We start from the raw sequence: 19,765 nt of genomic DNA on the forward strand, positions 1-19,765 counted from the left end.
TAGATATACCATGTCCAAAGCATTGTTTATATATATAATCACACACACAGTCATTACTGCAAAAATAAAAAAATGACGTAGACATATAGTATGATGTACGAAGGAATAAAACTATATTTTAAGCCTAAACTTAAATGTGACATTAAACCCGCCTTGTGTAAGCAGTCTTACGAATACAATAATGTGGATTCCAATTAGAGAGAGAGAGGGAGAGACGGAAAGAGAGAGAGAGAGAGAGAGATAGAGAGGAAGAGAGAAAAGAAGGAAGGGAAGAAAGAAAAACGAACACAAAAACTTTGACAGAGTCCATCGAAAAAATGAATTGTCGGCGTATTTGGGCGGAATATCGATAAATTTAGAGCACACTTACCACGGCGGTAATCTGTGTAAGACATAGAAACAGATTGATATCGATAATTTAACTTATTCTTTTTAAAATACAAAACACTATAAACTATCCTTTTTCCTTTCTTTTCTTTGGGCTCCGTAAAAAAAAAATATGTTATCATCCTTGTGCTGTAAGGAACAGGTTTGAACTAATGTCGAGTCTTCTCTTTCTCTCTTTTTCGTTTTTTTTTTCTTTTTTTATTTTTTGAAAGCTAAAAAAGATATTCTTTTATTTGCTACTATGTCATCATCACCTTTCCCCTCCTCCACCTCTCTCTCCCCTCCTCCTCCCCTGTTCGGCTTTTCTGTGAATAGGAGGAGAAGGGGGAGGAGGAGCGGCATGTCCTATAACAGGAGCTTTTGAAAGAAATCAGAGAGAGTAGAGAATGTTTTTTGTGTGTTAAGTCAGGTTCTTTCTTGCCTCCCGCTTCTCCCCACCGACAGTTCCTCCCCCTTCCACGTCAACCAAGCCACCACCCTCCCTCCACAGGAAAAGAAAGGTAAAAAAAAGAAGCCCGTCTACATAAAACACTACTAGACATTCCATCATCTAAAAAAAGCAAAAAAAAAAAGCACTTGCTTTATATATTTATTTTGATTTTATTTCTATATTACTGATCGAAAACAAAGTTTTTTTTTTTTTTTATAATTAATTTATTTTAAAACATAAAACTCATAAAAAAATATATAAAAGATTCGGGATGGTGTCCGAAAAGGAAAAAAAAAGGCACTTGCTATATTTTTTAATGTCAAATAATCGAATCCGACGTTTACATATATTTACTTTCGCAAACACAGTGTTTTCTTAACATTTTATTCTATATATATATATATATATATATATATATATATATATATATATATTAATCTGAAGCTAAAGAGAGGGGGAGGGGCTTAAAAAAAAAGCGGAAATTATATACGAGTATTTTTAAACAAGCACTTGTCATCGTGCTCACACATTTCCTTTTCAATAATGGTAGGTGTGCAAACGTTGCAGATATTCTCTGAACACAAAGAAAATCGGTGGAGTTAACCTAAATTATATATAACGAAATGCAATATAATTTAAAAAAAAACGTTTTTAAATTGTACTAATTGAACACAGAACAGCCTTTTTTTTTTTCATTCTATAAATAACGAGGACTAAATATTCTCTTTTCTTGGTGGTTAAATCTATACAAACTTAAAAATAGATTAGTTTTTTTTTTTGGTTTATTTTTCCTAGCAACAGTAAAGAAAAGACACACAGTCATTCAGTTAAACAACGTGGATTTTTTTTATTACAAAAATAAAAAATAACTTGGTTTAGGCTAATCGCTTTCGATACAACTACTATATTGGATTTGCACTTTTTTTTATTAAAAAAATATATAAGTTAAAATCTGTAACCATGTGAATATTGGCTTATACCCCTGTTTTCAAACAGCAAAGATTAAATAACTCTAAAAATCTAATTAATATAAATATATTAAATAAATAAAAACTTGCGAGATTTTTTTTTTATTTTTAGAAAACATTTGTTTCATAATGTCTAAGTCTATAAACATGTTTTCATGATATTTCAATTTGATTTTAATTCTTATAAAATGTTTCAAAATAAATCGGAACGAGTTAAGGAAACATTTACATAACACAAGTGGAAGGTTATAATAATAATAATAATAATAATAATAACACCTTAGACATAAAAGAAAGCCAATATCCACCTGTTTTTAAGGGTTTGTGGAAAGGTCGGCGAAAATAAAAATAACTTTCAATGTAAAAACAAAATTGAACAGTTTTAATTTAATTTTAAATTTAAGAAAAAGATTAATTAAAACGTAATAAAATAAAAAAAAATTGTTAAAAAAAATCTTTTTAGCCTTTCTTCGATAAGAGATTAAATTAAGATTTTTTAGAACTAAAAAAGTGTTTATGCACTTATGTTACCGTGCTATGTTTTAAATTTTCTGGTTAAATTGGAGGTTTTACAATATATTTTATTAAATTGTTAGGTGAAAGTACAGAACAGTTATAAAACACCATCTCCATGTTAAGAATGGCTTTCTAAACAATGTTATTTCAGCACGGTATCATAAGTGCATAAGTACAAAAACACACACAGAAACTTATAATTAGGTAAGAGAATACGTTAAAAAATGTAAAAATATAACTCCTCCCTCTTAATCTTTGGAGCGAAAAAAGGGAATAAAATGGAGATTAAAAAAAAAAAAATTAATAACAAACCTGTAAATTATTTAATCAGCCATGTAAAAGATTACAACTGCCTAATTGTAATGACTAATTAAGGATTCCCTTATAAAAAGGGTTAAGAAGCAGGTTTCCCTTTGGTTTTCCGTCTTATCGTCGATAAACCAACCAAACAAAAAAAAAACTTAGAGATGCAATATGCATGTCATTTAAACCTGATTTATATATATACATGTATATATATTTTAAAACTCCTCTTTCGGGATTTTTAAAAAAGAACCAAGTCTCTTCCGTTCAATATGTAAATGTTCCGACCGCTGTTAAATTCCACGGAGAAGAGTAGAGTTTTTTTTTTTTTTATATAATAAGAAAGAAAACCAAAAAAACTTATATCAAAAAAGTAGATGCAGAAAGGAGAGAAAGACAACATATATACGTAAACATTTAACAATGATGTCGATGTAGTTTTTTTTTATTTATTTTGCTCAACTTTCCACTCCCCGACTTCCAACCTCTGTTAACTTTAGCTGCGTATATCACCCGCCCCCATTTCTTTGTATTCCTTTCTATAAATAAGAAACTTGCACAAACAGCCAAATGATGCGTGTGTAATATATATATATTTATAGCAACTCCTGCATGGCCAATTAGACAGAGGCCGTCGAAACGTGGGACGACCATGGTTGCGTTACAAAGACAAAATAAAGTCTAATTTGCAGGTTCTAAATATTGAACATAACAACATTGAGCTAACTGCAAAAGACAGAAGGAAGTGGATAGAAATGTGTGACAGAAAAATCAAGAAGTTCTCGGCGTTTTGCATCGAAAAACTAAAAGAAGCGAGAGTCAAGTCAAAAAATAATACTGCAGTGTGGAGCTAAATTCTCACATTTATATGTCTGTCACCACTGCGGTCGCCATTGCAAGTCTCTAGCAGGACTAAAGTGCCACGTACGTCTAAGTGAATGTCGACACGCTGAGTTCTAGACCTTCAGGTCAATTGTCGGAGTCTCATACGTCGAAAATCGACGGAGAGTCCATCATATTTGTAGTCATCGACATACAGTTCTGTTTCGTTGTATCACAACTCATCAGTGCCGCTAGACTAGCATCTCTCCCAAGCCAAGGATTGAACCTAGAACCGTCGTGTTGACAGTCGGCAGTTCTATTTAAGCAATGTTGAGCCTGGCTAGTACCAGATAGGCGACCATTTGGGAATTCTAGGCGTTGTATGTGCTCTCCGCTTATCTCGGCATTGTTTCCAGTCATCCTGAACCTCCACTTGCCACTGGTATTTAACAATGTCGACTCAGACTAAGTGTGGTTGGAAATTGTGCAACTCTTGCCTAAAAAATTCCACACGCAAGAACTCCCTACAGTGGGTATCCATAGTCTGTCAAGACTGAAGAAGGTTTGTGTGTGTGTGTGTGTGTGTGTGTATATATATATGTATATATATATATATATATATATATATATATATATATTATATTTTTTTTCTCCAAAGCCTCTGATCATTTGAAACTGTAGTAGCAAGTTTTAGTCTCCCCTCTATCAAGGTCAGAGGTTTGGAGAAAATATCAGATATTTTGTAATTCATATGCAAAACTAGCAAAACAAATGACTATGATTGAAACATTTTATGCGTGTAAAATAAGTACCAAATTAGGCTCTGGATGATCCTCTTAATGTGTAACCATTACCTTTCCAATGAGCGTTCATTTGTTAAATTCTGATCAATAGTCGCTGAGATTTGGAACACAAAATTGCCAAAAAAGGTGTTATATCTATTAGGTTGGTGCAAAAAAGAAAATGTTGGTTTTTGATGTCCAACGTCAAAAGATCCTTTCATAAAAAACTTCATTAATCAAAATAAGAACCATTAGAATCGACACATTTTTACCAAAGAGAAACAAGTTTATCCCATTAGCATAGAGATTCAGAGTTCTGGAAGCGATGAAGTTATTGAAGGCCATTCGGCATCATCTTGGCTTTTGAAGCATTTTTTGGCGCAGAAAGTTGTTGAGGTGCTTTAAAAAGTGATAATCAGTGGGTGAAAGGTCGGATGAATATGGCGGATGAGGCAGTCTCGTAGCTCAATTCATTCAGCTTCTGCAGGGTCAGTTGAGCAGCATGTGATCTCTTCATATTGATTAATCTTGGGCACATATGTTGGAGCTTCTCGTGCATTTCATCAATTTGTCAACAGTACTTCTCTGCCATAATCGTTTCGCCTGGATTCAAGAAACTGTGATGGATCAGACTGGCCACAAACCACCAAACGGTCACTATGACCTTTTTGTTTGTGCAATTTCGGCTTCAGGGAGTGTTGTGGAGCTTCTGTGGCATCATCCAACCACTGTGCCAAACATCGCCGGTTGTCGTAGAGGATCCACTTCTCATCACATGTCACAGTCCGCTTGAGAAATGGGTTGTTTTTGTTGCGCAGAAGAAGTGTAGAAGACACCTCAAAACAACGATTTTTTTTTTTATTATTGTTTAATTCATGCGGCGACGATTTATCCAACTCTTAATTTCCTTATTTGCTTTAAATAGCGAACGACTGTTGAGTAGTCGACCTCGACTTCAACAGCAACTTCTCGTGTGGTTTTGCAAGGATCGGCTTCAATTAAGGCTTTCAAATATTCATTATCAACCGCAGTTGGCTGGCTGCAACCATCTTCATCTTCGAGGCAAATCTTTTTAATTTGTTTTCAGCCAGAAATTTGACAGTCAAGGGGTCAAAGTTCAACGATTCTCCTTTAAAAACTCTACCAAACTCCTCCGCCAATTTTGGGTCTAAGCACTTGAAATTTTAGATGTAGGTTACTTGGATATGGATCAAAGTTTTTAATTTGAACCCAAAGCAATAAATGTTAAGGAGTCAAAATTGAGATCAAAGTTAAAGAAAAATTTGATCTCTGCGCCAATTTTTGGTGGAAACATTTGAAATTTTATATAAAGGGTATTCAGACATATGGCAAGATTTTTAATCGGTTTTTGGCCGAAAATTTGGCTGCCAAGAAGTCAAAGATGATAGAGTTCACCTTTGCAGACTCTACCAAACTCTTCCGACAATTTTAGGTCTAAGCACTTGAAATTTTACCTGGACATGAATCAGACTTTTTAATATATATATATATATATATATGTGCATATAAAGTTATGAACAGTACATAGGGCCTGAGCAAAGCCGGGCTGAAATGCTAGTATATATATAAAGCAGTAAATAACAATTAAGTTTAGAATCCAATAGGTTCAGTAAACTTAGAGTAAATATTAATATTTATATTGTAATTCCCACCAAATAAAAAAGCACAATATAACCAAGATAGAATATAAATCTTGTTGTATAAAAGAAAAAAGTTAAAGACGGTAAAAATATATTTTACATTAATTTATTGTTCAACAGGATACTCAAAAAAGGTAAATTGAAATGTCCTTAATCTGGTTTTTTAATCCAAATTGATAGGTTCGCTATAATATTTATCTTTCATCTTTCCTCTGATGAGAAGAACGCATTTCTTTGAAACTGCACGGATTAATGAAATTTCAATATATGTTTTTGGAGTATTCTGTCGAAAAATAAATGAATGTAAAATATATTTTTACAGTCTTTAATTTATATTCTTATATATATATATATAAGAACGAGTAGTTAATAAAACATTTTAACAAACACTTTGAAAAAGAGTTTTTCTTTGTTTTTGTTTTTTTATTACATTTTCACCTCTAACAAGGCACGTTGCCACTTTGATGTAGGGAGCTACTATTAGGGACACAGGCTACAGGGGTACTAGTTGGGCAGCAAGATGTCGGTTCACGTTAAACTTGAACTTCTGCATGTCAGTACAGTTGGGGAAGCAGGAACCTGGCAGGGAGTTCCAAAGTCTAGCGGTTCTGGGGAAGAAACTACTGGAGTAGAAGGCTCTTTTACATCTAGGGATCTCAACTGTGAAGGGGTGGGATTTTGCTGCTTGTCGAGTTTGTCGGGAGTATTTACGTCGAGGGGATACAAGTGCTTGCAGTTCGTCGGAACATTCGCCGTTAAAGTACTTGTAGAACAGGCAGAGGGATGCTACATTGCGTCGATGGGACAGAGGCTAAAGCTTGGATGATAGTTCAGGACCTATTAGGTTGGCGACTCTCTTTTGAACCTTGTTTAGGAGTGAGAGACTAGTAGCAGATGCATCGGCCCAAATATGACAGCAATACTCCATACATGGGCGAATGGTGGCCTTATAGAGGTACAGGTACTTTCAGGCATCAGTAGCTTTCTAGCACAGTAGAGAGAACCTACCTTTTTCGCAGCGGTCCTGGCAATGCTCTCAATGTAATTGTTCCAACTCATGTTTCCTGTGAACATTAGGCGGAGGAGTTTAAAAGATGTGCTTTCGGATAAAGAGTCTTTAGCCATTGCTATTGGTGGTAGAGAAGGTTTCTTGTAGTTATTGAAGGAAACAAGTTTAGTCTTGGAAGCATTAAATGCAACCATCCATTTTTGTCCCCATTCCACTACAGATTGGAAGTCATCCTCTATTGTTTCTGCCATTTCTTTAGATATGTGTTCATTTGTTTTCATGTCATGTCTGTTATAGAGCGTGGTGTCATCAGCATATATACCCATCTCACAGACAATTTTGTCAGGGAGTTCATTTATGAATATTAGGAATAATAGAAGTCCAAGGATAGACCCCTGAAGCACTCCTGCATTTATATCATATTGTTTAGATGTATGGCCATCGAGGACAACCTGGATTTTTCTCTTATCTAAGAAGGATTTAATTATGTTAAGTATTCTTCCAATGATACCCTATGATCTGATTTTCCTGAGAAGACCTTCGTGCCATACCCTGTTAAAAGCCTTAGATATATCTAGAGCTACTGCTCTACCCTCCCCTTCTTTGTCAAGTGAATGGTATATACGCTCGGAGATTACAGTTAGAATGTCTGCTGTGGAACGGGCTTGCCTAAATCCATATTGTTGGTTGGTAAGAAGTTTAGCATCTGTAAGGTGGTGGACTAGAGCTTGGTTAATTATGGACTCAAATATTTTGGCAAAATGTGGGAAGAGGCTAATGGGGCAGTAATTAGCTGGGTCAGTTCTTTCGGCAGAATTCTTGATAACTGTAACCACAGTAGCAGTTTTCCAACAGGCAGGCAAGCAAGATTCATTAAGGCATTTGTTGTGAAGTTTGGAGAGGATTGGAGCTACTTCGGCAGAGCACTTTTTTAATAGCACAGCTGGGATGAGATCAGGTCCACATGCTTTTGCAGTGTCAAGATTTTTTATAATAGCAGGCATCTGAGAAGAGGTGATTTTCAGATTGTCAAGTGTGGCGTCTGTCCGCAAAGGAAAGTCTGGGAGAGGGTGATTAGCAGGGTCCAGTGTGGAGTTGAAGGCAAACTGACTGGCAAGTATGTTAGCCTTCTCGGTTGCTGAGCAAACAACCTCAAGATTGTTGGATAGTGGGTGAATTGTTGATTGCCCATTATTTACTACACTGTTGTAGATTTTCCAGAAGACACGGGTTCCTAATTTCTGAGCTTCAATGCGTTTTTGGGTGGTTTCAGTAAATTCTCTCTTAGCTGTCGCTAGTTCTGTCTTACAGTTACTTTTGGCTTCTATATACTTCTGTCTGTTTGAACTGGATTTATGTTGGTTAAATCTGTGGTATGCGTACTGCCTTTGCGTGATGGCAGCTGCACATGTGGAAGTAAACCATTGGGGAGAGTGGGGCGTGCTATAAAATTTAAAAGTTAAAAACATATTTAAATTTAAAAAGGAAGCACAAAATAAGAGGATAGTCCTTAATCTGTGGAGTTTCGAAGAAATACTTTCCTTCTCATCAGAGGGTAGGATTTAGCAAAATGTGGGATCGGATTTTGCTTGCAAAAGTATTTGATGAAACTACAAGTAAGTCATAGATCTTGGTAACAAATAGTGAAGGAGAGGGAATATGGTGAAGAAAAAGGTGATTTCACGTGAATGGCCGAAAACGAGACTATCCATTCATATGTTTTTAAATCTTTTTCAATGTGTTTTTAACATGTTTTATTAACTACTTGTTCTTATTATAAGCTCTATTTCCTATTTGGTTTTATCGAGCTTTTACATCTGGTTGAGATTACTTTATAAATATTAACTCTTCAATATTTATAATATACTTTTAATTTTGCCATTTTGGATTATTTTGGTAAACTTAACTATAATACTTATTTTATATATATATATATATATATATATATATATATATATATATATTTATATATGAAAATTCTTTTTGGGGTACAAAATTTAATTGTGGCTAAATATGCACCAATTAACATGATGATTAAAAACTGAAAAGAAAGACTAGCTTATATATATATATATATATATATATATATATATATATATAAAATTGACTTACTTGCAGTTTCATCAAATACTTTTGCATGCAAAATCCGATCCACCATTTTGCTAATTCCTACCCTCTGATGAGAAAGAAAGTATTTCTTCGAAACTCTGCGGATTAAGGACTATCCACTTATTTAGTGTTTCTTTTTCAAATTAAATTTGTTTTTAACTCTTTTTCAAAGTGTTTTTAACATGTTTTATTAACTATTTGCTTTTATATATATCTTATTTTAAATTTTCGTAATGTCTGTCTGTGTGTGTGTGATGTGGTTTATCTCAGCCTACAGGCAATCCACCCAGGCAAGTAAGGTACCGAGATGAAGCTTATGACCCAGCGGATGTTTTAATGATATTTATATCCATGTTTGGTGTATGGAAATGCAAAAAAAAAAAAAAAAAAATGCCAAAAAATAACGATTTACTAAACAACGTTTTATTTACCGGTTATTTTTCCGGTACAAGGACTCAAGTTTGCCCAGCTGAATAAAGTGTTTATATATATATATATATATATATAACTACTTCATTTACTCACATAAATTCAATATACGAAAGTATAGATTTGTGTGTAAACTTTAAGTATTTACTTCAAAAGTGCTCAATACGTAGGTAGAGCTAGTTAGTAATTTATAAAATATATATGGCAATTAAGCTACACTGAATATTCTGCGTTTCATCCACTTATAGGATTCGTCAGACTTATGCGCGAATTCTGTTAAACAAACATGAATATACATAAACGATCACACATATATGGATATATATATATGTATATATATGTGCATGTATGTGTGTACACATAGGTATATTTATATATATATATAAAAAAAAAAGAGGGAAAAGATCTACCTTAAACCACTAACCTAGCTCTAAAACAGATCCTTTGTTCGATAAAATGCATGCCCATTGGCTGATAGGAAGGGGCGCGGTGGATACTAGAAAGCTGATTGGCTAACCAGAAATCCTCAACATATATAAAAACAAGAAGCAACCACAGAATTCGCGCATAAGCCTGACGAATCCTATAAGTGGATGAAACGCAGAATATTCAGTGTAGCTTAATCGCCAATATATTTTATAAATTACTATATATATATATATATATATATATATATATATATATATGAACAAATGATTAATAAAACATGTTAAAGGACATCTTGAAAAAGAGTTAAAAACATATTTAATTTTAAAAAAGGAAGCACAAGATAAATGGATAGTCCTTAATCCGCGGAGTTTCGAAGAAATACTCTCCTTCTCATCAGAGGGTAGGAATTAGCAAAATGCGGGATCGGATTTTGCATATAAAAGTATTTAATGAAACTACAAGTAAGTCACAGATCTTACTTGGTTAAAAAAAAAAGGGTGAGGTAAGGGGAATAGGAGGTGAAAGAAAAATGATAAAAAGATTTCACATGAATGGATAGTCCGGTGAAGAGTAAAAAAATCCAAGAATGGTAAAATCCAAAATGGTCGAATTAAAAATTTCAAATCCGATGGGTAAATTCCAAATGGTCCAAAATGATCAAAAATTTATATATATATATATATATATAAAATGAAAACTCTGCGGATTAGGGACTATCCACTTATCTAGTGTTTCCTTTTCAGATTAAATATGCTTTTAACTCATTTTAAAGTGTTTTTAACATGTTTTATTAACTGTTTGCTCGTATATATATATATATATATATATATATATATATATATATAAAGGGCAAACAGTTAATAAAACATGTTAAAAAAACACTTTGAAAAAGAGTTAAAAACATATTTAATCTGGAAAGGAAACACTTGATAAGTGGATAGTCCTTAATCCACGGAGTTTCACAGAAATATTTTCCTTCTCATCAGAGGGTAGGAATTAGCAAAATGCGGCATCGGATTTTGCATACAAAAGTATTTGATGAAACTGCAAGTAAGTCAAAGATCTTACTTGATAACAAAAAGTGAAGCAGAGGTATATGGTGAAGAAAAAGGTGATTACACGTGAATGGATAGTCTGGTGAAAGGTAAATTATCCAATGACGGTAAAATCCAAAAATATAAATCCAAGAAAGTTAATTGAATTTCCATTCACACAAGTAAAATCCAAGCAAATCACGTAATTGGAAGATTGTCCAAAATAATCTGAAAGGCCGAAATCCATGGAATAATTCACAAATATGTACAAGGAAAAGGGGGAAAAATTCCAATAATATTAATAAAAGAAAAATAAGATATGCATTTGACACAGCTGCCGAGACAAAATGTAATTAAGAAAGATCAGGAAAGAAGAATGAATATATATATATATATATATATATATATATATATATATATATATATATATATATATATATATACACACGTATATATATATATATATACACACACACACACACACATATTCGGATTTAAAAAAAAGTATTCTCTAAAACATATATATATTTTTAGAGAATACTTTCTTAAAAAATCCGAATAAGTTGTGTGTGTATGAATTTAAGAAACTCGTCTCCGGAAAACTCGTACCCTTTTGCTAGGTAGGAAAACTGGTCCCTTATTGAATAAATATCGATTGAAAACACATTTTATGACCGTTCTTGAAGAAGATATTGTCTTTAAAAGAGAATACACATCCCATAATATTTTTTTTAAATATTTTTACTTGTTTAATGTTGTTTTAAAAAAATTAAATTAATTTTTGTAAGTTTTCGTTTTCTATCTAGTTTTGAAAGTTTTTGGTTTTTCAACTTAGTTTAAAGAGTTTATTTAGTTAAAAAAAAAAAAAAAATGTAATGTCGAGTGTTACTTATGAACAAAAAATGTCCGACATAAAAGGATCACGTCTTAGGAGGATAATTGCTCAAAAGTAGAAAATTAAAGAAAATATTAACGTAGATATAGTTTTAAAACGACCCCCCTCCTCCAAAAGAAAATAAATTTGTATATTTTTAGGTAATAATGCACATCCTATAATACTTTTAAAAATATTTTTACATGTTCATTGTTTTAAAAAAAATTAAATTGATTTTTCTAAGTTTTCGTTTTCTACCTAGGTTTGTAAGTTTTTGGTGTTTAAACTTATTTTAAAGAGTTTATTTAGTTAAAAAGAAATAACAAGTAATGTCGCACTCGATATTACTTAGTAAATAATTTTGAACAAAAAATGTCCGAAAATTAAAGAAAATACTGAGGTAGATATAGTTTTAAAACGAGTCTCTCCCATCTCCAAAAGAAAATAAATTTGTATATTTTAAGTACTGCACAAGTGCCTTGAAATGACTTTTAAACGATACCCTCCCCTCCCCATGTTAAGAATGGCTTTCGAAATAATAACGTTATTATTACATAAGACCGTGTTTTCTTTTTTGTTGTTTTGTAATAACACATGAATTATTTAAACTGAATTAATTTTTCTAAATAAAATAATTGCTTTCTTTGAATACACGTATTTTCTTTCTTTATTTTTGTTTCGTAATGACACAAAAAGTGTAAAAACAAGAGTATTTTTTAAATAAATATTTGGGTTCGTTTTTCGTATCTTAACTCCGTGATTAATTTTTTTTTAAAGGAAGAGTTAAAAATAATTTTTAAAAATATTATGGGATGCATAGACTTGCATCCCCATAATATTTTTAAAAATTATTTTTAACTCTTTGCATAGTCTCTTTTAAAAACAATATCTCCTTCAAGAACGGTAATAAAATGTGTTTTCAATCGATATTTATTCAATAAGGGACCAGTTTTCCTACCTAGCAAAAAGGGGGAATTTTTCCGGGTACGAGTTTTCCAGGCACCGTGTGGTGGATACTCGGGGTTTTTTTTATTCAAAAGTAATGGACTAATGAATTCAACGAGGTTGTTAGATAGTGTTCAATAAAAAGAGCTGATAATACTTGTTTATTGTTATATAAACATGGTCACATCCTGCTGCTACAAATAGCCACTTGTTTCAATCAAACAACAGATATCATCAGGCAGCGACTTGACTATTCAAAAGTTCAATGAATAATCTCATTTTATTTTATTTATTTATCTAGTTTATTCATTGAACTTTTGAATAGTCAAGTCGCTGCCTGATGATATCTGTTGTTTGATTGAAACAAGTGGCTATTTGTAGCAGCAGGATGTGACCATGCTTATATAACAATAAACAAGTATATATATATATATATATATATATATATATATATATATATATATATATATATATATACAATGCCTCCCCCCCTCCATGGGACAGAGTTAGACACCAGGGTCGTTTTTTAACGTGGAGAAAATGTACAAAAATAAAAATTGTCTCAGTCGTGAAGGATTTCTCCTCCACTGAAAGACAACGAGAAATGGAAGTGCCGCAATCGCATCTGAAGAACAGATGGTATTTATTTGCTCCCCCACTGAGCAAATTAGGCACAAGGCCGTTTTTAATGTGAGGTAAAAACCAGCTCCCCTAAAAGTAGGCAAAAAGGGGGCACTCTGGTTACCAAAAATAATAATTGTCCCAGTATAGAGGGTTTCCCCTCCATTGACTGGTACAAATTATCTTAAGTGCAGCAGTGCAGCACTGCAGCAGTGCAGTGCAGCATCTGCCGGAACAGATACTACACTTTGATCTGATATAGACGATGGTACCCAGCGTAGTATAAACACCTCCAACCTACCCATGTTAAGAGCGGCTTCCGGAAATAAACACACACAACCTCCTCATGTTAAGAACGGTTTTTGCAGATTAACACCCACAACGTCTCCATGTTTAGAATAGCTTTCAAGATTGGGGTTGTTTATACTACGTTGGGTCCTCTCGTAAAAAATACCAAAAATAATAGTTTATTATTTCATGTATTTTTAAACATTTTTATATGCTAAACTATGGAGCTTTATTTGAGCCGGATAAAACACACACACACAAGAAAAACTTTCAGTTTGTAACGGCCGGCTTCAAAACAAAAACAAAAACAAAAACTCGATTGCTGGAAGAGAGCACTTCCGCTTTTTTTTTTTTGCGTAATTAAAAATTTTCTCCTGCAAGTGCGTTCAACTTGTGAGCTGGAATAATTTCAATTAGTAAGTAATTTGTCCCTTTCCATTTTTTTTAAATTATTTATTTTATTTATTTTTTTTTTAGAAGTTTAAAATCTTATTTATTTATAAGAAAACAAGAAAAACAAACTTTCTTAAAACTTTCACAATATCTAAGTTGTATTTTTTTTATTCACACATAAAAATAAAACAAAAAAAAATGTAATATTGAAATCAAGATTTTATTTTTTTTCTAAAAAAACAAATTACTTATTTTACACTAAACTGATAGCGAAGGAAAACTGCGCCGATTTCCAAAAGTCTGACGGAATTGGCAACCTTGATGGTAGTAAATAAAACCGTTGATTTATTAATTTAAAGAGAGAAAAAGGACGTGCGTTGTGCAAAATAATTATTTCTCTGCATAGGTACCCCCCTCCTTTTAATATTAATAGGGTATTTTTTTACGACCGGCCCAGGCGTAGTATAAACACCCCCAACCAACCACCCTGTTAAGAACGGCTTTCGGAATAAACACCCCTAAGCTACCCATATGTTAAGAACGGCTTTCGAGATTGAGGTGTTTATTCCAAAAGCCGTTCTTAACATAGGGAGGTTGGGGTGTTTATAATATGCTGTATCCCATCGTAAAAATTTACCTAAAATAGTTTCATAGTTCTCCATGAGGGTTTCTTTTAGTATGGCGGAAAATGTAATCTGTTCTAAATTGAAAAAAAAAAAAAATGCATCAGTTTAGATAAGACATTAAAAAATATCAAAAGAAGTTTAAATTGTACGTATCCGTTATGGAACGAAGTTAAGTTCTTCGAAAAAAAAAAAATTCACTTAATTTAATCAAGTAGTTTTTTTTTTACAGCGAAAAAACAATTTGTTATGATACCGAGCAAAATCTTCGATTTTCAGGAAGAAAAGCTATTATTAAAGATGGGGAAGGAGTGTCAGTGCTTTAACTGGAGTTATCTCCCTTTGGCATGTCTAAAATTCAAACAATTTTTTTTTTTAAATCCAACATTCAACGCGCTCTCATAAAAACGTGTTTTTCCGCTTTAAAAAAACAACAATAACAAAAATTAAATGAAATTTTTTTTTTCGGAGATCTTCAGTTCAAAACTGATACGTACACAATATAACCCCCTTTTTTTTTCTCGATATTTTAATTTTTTAATGTCTTGTACTAAACTGTACAAGTACCTTTTATTTTATTTATTTATTTATGTTTTTTTAAGTTTGGGGCATTTTCCTCACGTTGATTTTCCCACAATATTTTGCAAAATAACGAAGCCAAGTTTTTATTTTATCTAACAATTAAAAAAAGATTATTTTTTGGTTCTCCTTCCCTTCACTTTTGTCTCCCAATTTTTCGTCTGCAAAAATTTAATCACGTGATTACGGTGTAGCGAGAATAAATAAACCATTCAGTCAAGTGCCGCTTACGATATTGCACTTATGTTACAGGTTTTTGGCAACTATTCTGTACTTTAACTTAGCAATTTAATAAACAACAACAAAAAAGATATTGCAAAACTTGGGTTCAACTTGAAAATCCTATTTAATAAATAGCACTGTTAAAATGATTTTTAAAGAAATAATTACACACCACTTTAAATTTAAATCCTTGTGAATTTATTTAAACGATCTTTTATCTCGCTAAGTCACCCCCCCCCCTCATATATATAACTAGGTGCCGGGAAAACTCGTCTCCTACCTAGCGAAAGGGGACGAGTTTTCCGGAGACGAGTTTTCCCGGGACGAGTTTTCCTAAATTCATATAACTATCCACGTTTTGTGCTTTCTTTTTAAAATTAAATGTTTTTAACTCTTTTCCAAAGTGTTTCTAACATGTTTTATTAACTACTTGTTCTTATATATATATATATGGTACCCGGAAAACTCGTCGCCGGAAAACCCGTACCCGGAAAAATTCCCCCTTTTTTGCTAGGTAGGGAAACTAGTCCCTTATTGAATAAATATCGATTGAAAACACATTTTATTACCGTTCTTGAAAGAGATATTGTTTTTAAAAGAGACTATGCACCCCATAATATTTTTAAAAATTATTTTTTAACTCTTGCTTAAAAAAAATAAACTTGATCACGGAGTTAAGATACGAAAAACGAAACCAAATTTTTATTAAAAAATACTCTTGTTTTAACACTTTTTGTGTCATTACGAAACAAAAACAAAGAAAGAAAACATGTATTATCAAAGAAAGCAATTATTTTATTTAGAAGAATTAATTTAGTTTAAATAATTCTTGTGTTATTACAAAACAAAAAAGAAAACAGTCTTATGTAATTTTGGTACCGCGCTGAAATAATAACGTTATTATTTCGAAAGCCATTCTTAACATGGGGCGGGGGAGGTTATTGTTTAAAAGTCATTTCGGGGGCACTTGTGCAGTAGTACACTAGGTGTATCAGAGTGTTTGTAGGAATTTTTGACACCCCTATCACGAAACTGCGAATAAAATATAAATAAAAACTCGTAATTTCTCTTTTAAAAGTGGGTTGTTTATTTTCTTTATAGATTATACTTCCAAAATAAATTATTAAAGTTGTTTTAAAAGTAATAGAAATATTTTTTATTTTTTAAAAAACAATAATGAATTTAACGAACTCAATATTTTTCAATTTTTAAACTTTAAAAATCTATCAAAATATTTCTATTGATTCTATTTTTACGATATTTTCAGGGTCAATGTGAAATTTTATGCTCTTTCCAATAAACCGAATATAATATTTTAGACAAACGTTGTTTGTTTTTAAATTCATGCCCCCCCCCCCCGATTTTCAAGTGTCTATTAAAAAGTAAATAATTAATTTACTCACCAAAGTTTTATGTATCAGAAATTGAAGAGAAAAGGTCAATAAATAATGTATTCAAATTTAAAACAAAAAAGTAGTGTTTTTTTTTTTTTAGAAATTTACATGTAAAGTTCAAAGTTTAAAACCTTTTTTTTTTAAACCACGTTGTTTTTTTGTTTTTTTGGTTTGTTTTGTTTTTTTAATGAAACCTTGGTCCTTGCTCCTTTTAAGTGAAAAAAAAATTAGGGCTTGAATTACATTTTTCGAGTAGTTATAAGCTTGAAAAGACAGGGGGTCGAATAATTCACGCCTCCCATTTTGAAATGTCTATTAAAAAGTAAATAATTAATTTACTCACCAAATTATTATATATCACAAATTGAAGAGAAAAGGTCAATAAATAATATATTCAAATTTAAAACAAAAAAGTAGTGTTTTTTAGAAATTTACCTGTAAAATCCGAAGTTTAAAACCTTTTTTTTTTTTTTAATGAAACCTTGGTCCTTGCTCTTTTAATTGAAAAAAAAAAAAATTAGGGCTTGAATTACATTTTTCGAGGAGTTATAAGCTTAGAAAGACAGGGTGGAATTATTCACTATTTTTCACGAAATTTCTGACACACCTAGCAGTACACATTTATTTTCTTTTGGAGGTGGAGGAGGCTCGTTTTAAAACTATATCTACCTCAGTATTTTCTTTAATTTTCGGACATTTTTTGTTCAAAATTATTTACTAAGTAATGTCGAGTGCGACATTACTTGTTATTTCTTTTTAACTAAATAAACTCTTTAAAATAAGTTTAAACGCCAAAAACTTACAACGCTAGGTAGAAAACAAAAACTTAGAAAAATCAATTTAATTTTTTTAAAACAATTAACATGTAAAAATATTTTTTTAAATATTATGGGATGTGCATTATTACCTAAAAATATACAAATTTATTTTCTTTTGGAGGGGAGGGGTCGTTTTAAAACTATATCTACCTTAATATTTTCTTTAATTTTCTACTTTTGGGCAATTATCATCCTAAGACGTGATCCTCTTATGTCGGACATTTTTTGTTCATAAGTAACACTCGACATTACTTCTTTTTTTTTTTTTATTTTAACTAAATAAACTCTTTAAACTAAGTTGAAAGACCAAAAACTTTCAAAACTAGGTAGAAATCGAAAACTTACAAAAATTAATTTAATTTTTTTAAAACAACATTAAACAAGTAAAAATATTAAAAAAAAAATATTATGGGATGTGTATTCTCTTTTAAAGACAATATCTTCTTCAAGAACGGTCATAAAACGTGTTTTCAATCGATATTTATTCAATAAGGGACCAGTTTTCCTACCTAGCAAAAGGGTATGAGTTTTCCTAAATTCATATATGTATGTATATATATATATATATATATATATATATATATATATATATTAGCAAAAGTACCTGTCGTTGACAGGGTTCAAAAACAACCTACAGAAAATGGACTCTGATTTATATGATATGATTTGAATGATAGGTTATGAAAAGGAAGGGTTGTAAAGAGATAGCTTCGAATTTTGGGGTATCAAAACCAAAGCAAAATATGATGAAAGTAAAAATAAAATAGATAAACCCCATAATTTATTATACCATACCTGTTCACACTGAAACACTTATCACAATATTCTTTTATTATACCATATTTCTTCAAACTGAAACATAATCATCAAAGTATACTTACGCAGATAGATATGAAAAGTATTTATTAAAGTTTTTTTTTTTTTTTTTTTTTTACAAGGTGGTCACCACTTATCAAGGCCCGGAGGCCACTCAGGGATAAGGGTTATTGTAAGTACAGTACGTTAGTGTGGATATTTAATAAAGTGTTTACTTAAGGGGGCGGTTCATCAGGAATTTGTTTACGCTGGACTTGAAGACATCCAAGTTGTAGTCAGGTGGGAAGCAGGCAGACAGAACAGAGTTCCACAGGCGTGCAGTTCTAAAAAAGAAGCTTTGTACATAGAATCTATGTTTTGATTTAGGCATAGATAAAGAGTGGGGAAAGTTTTTGACAGTGGATTCAGCTAGACGGGTGTTTTTCATAAAAGATTAGCGAGGGGGGACCAGAGATTGGAGTTCAGATGAGCACCTGCCATGGAAATAACGATAAAACAAAGATAGGCTTGCAAGTCTCTTCTGTGGGAGAAAGGTTGCAGGGAAGAGAAAAGGGCATTCCCCACTAAGCCACAAAGTCTATTTTGTACTCTGTTTAGGTAGGATAGGCTGTTTTTAGCAGCTCCTGCCCAGATATGGCAGCAGTATTCCATCCTTGGACGTACTTGGCTTTTATATAGATAGAGAATTGCATCAGTGGTGAGATATCTTCTGGAGCGGTAGAAGGATCCCACCATCTTTCCAGCGACCTTGGCAACAGACTTCATGTACGTGTTCCATTTCAGATCAAAAGTAAAGGTCAAACCCAGAAGCTTGTCAAAACATGGGGCTTCTCCTAGATGAAAGCCATCCATTTCAATTGATGCCAGATGGGGATCAGAGTGTTGATGATGTAAAGATAGGAGTTTGGTTTTGGATGCATTAAAGGTAACCAGCCACATCTTCCCCCACTGAACCACGCGCTTGAGATCAGAGGAGAGAGAATCAGAGAGAGCTTTGTCATTTACAGCCTTTGATGTGTTGCCATAGATGGTCGTGTCATCAGCATAGATGTCAATGAATGATTTAAGTATGTGTTTAGGGAGGTCATTGATGTAGATCAGGAAGAGAGTTGGGCCCAGGATGGACCCTTGAGGGACTCCAGCGTTAATACTGCAAGCCTCTGATTTTTGTCCATCAACAACTACTCTTATGAACCTATCAGAGAGAAATGATTTAATGATAGAATATTTCCAGTTATACTGTAGCTTTATGCCATACTTTATCGAAGGCCTTTGATATGTCAAGAGCAATTGCCCTGGAAAGGAAGCCTTTG

The 19,765-nt window shown here is 32.3% G+C and overlaps 2 protein-coding genes across 5 annotated transcripts in view; one reads left to right on the forward strand and one right to left on the reverse strand.

The window, feature by feature from the left end:
- The window catches only part of LOC145242712 (uncharacterized), a 38,919-nt gene extending 35,476 nt beyond the window's left edge, over positions 1-3,443 (reverse strand). Inside the window, exon 1 of one of the 2 annotated variants that reach the window (XM_080105852.1) lies at positions 2,614-3,443. The gene's annotated coding sequence lies outside the window, so the exon portion shown is untranslated. Of the gene's footprint in view, positions 1-370; positions 641-2,613 lie in introns of those variants that run through there. The other variant, XM_080105851.1, reaches the window with a different exon arrangement.
- The window catches only part of LOC145242716 (uncharacterized), an 82,029-nt gene continuing 63,033 nt past the window's right edge, over positions 770-19,765 (forward strand). Inside the window, exon 1 of one of the 3 annotated variants that reach the window (XM_080105860.1) lies at positions 770-887. The gene's annotated coding sequence lies outside the window, so the exon portion shown is untranslated. Of the gene's footprint in view, positions 888-13,663; positions 14,024-19,765 lie in introns of those variants that run through there. The other 2 variants (XM_080105859.1, XM_080105858.1) reach the window with 2 other exon arrangements.

This window comes from Euprymna scolopes, chromosome 21, assembly GCF_053919585.1.
Source record: "Euprymna scolopes isolate OS-2025 chromosome 21, ASM5391958v1, whole genome shotgun sequence".
NCBI classification, from domain to species: Eukaryota; Metazoa; Mollusca; class Cephalopoda; order Sepiida; family Sepiolidae; genus Euprymna; species Euprymna scolopes.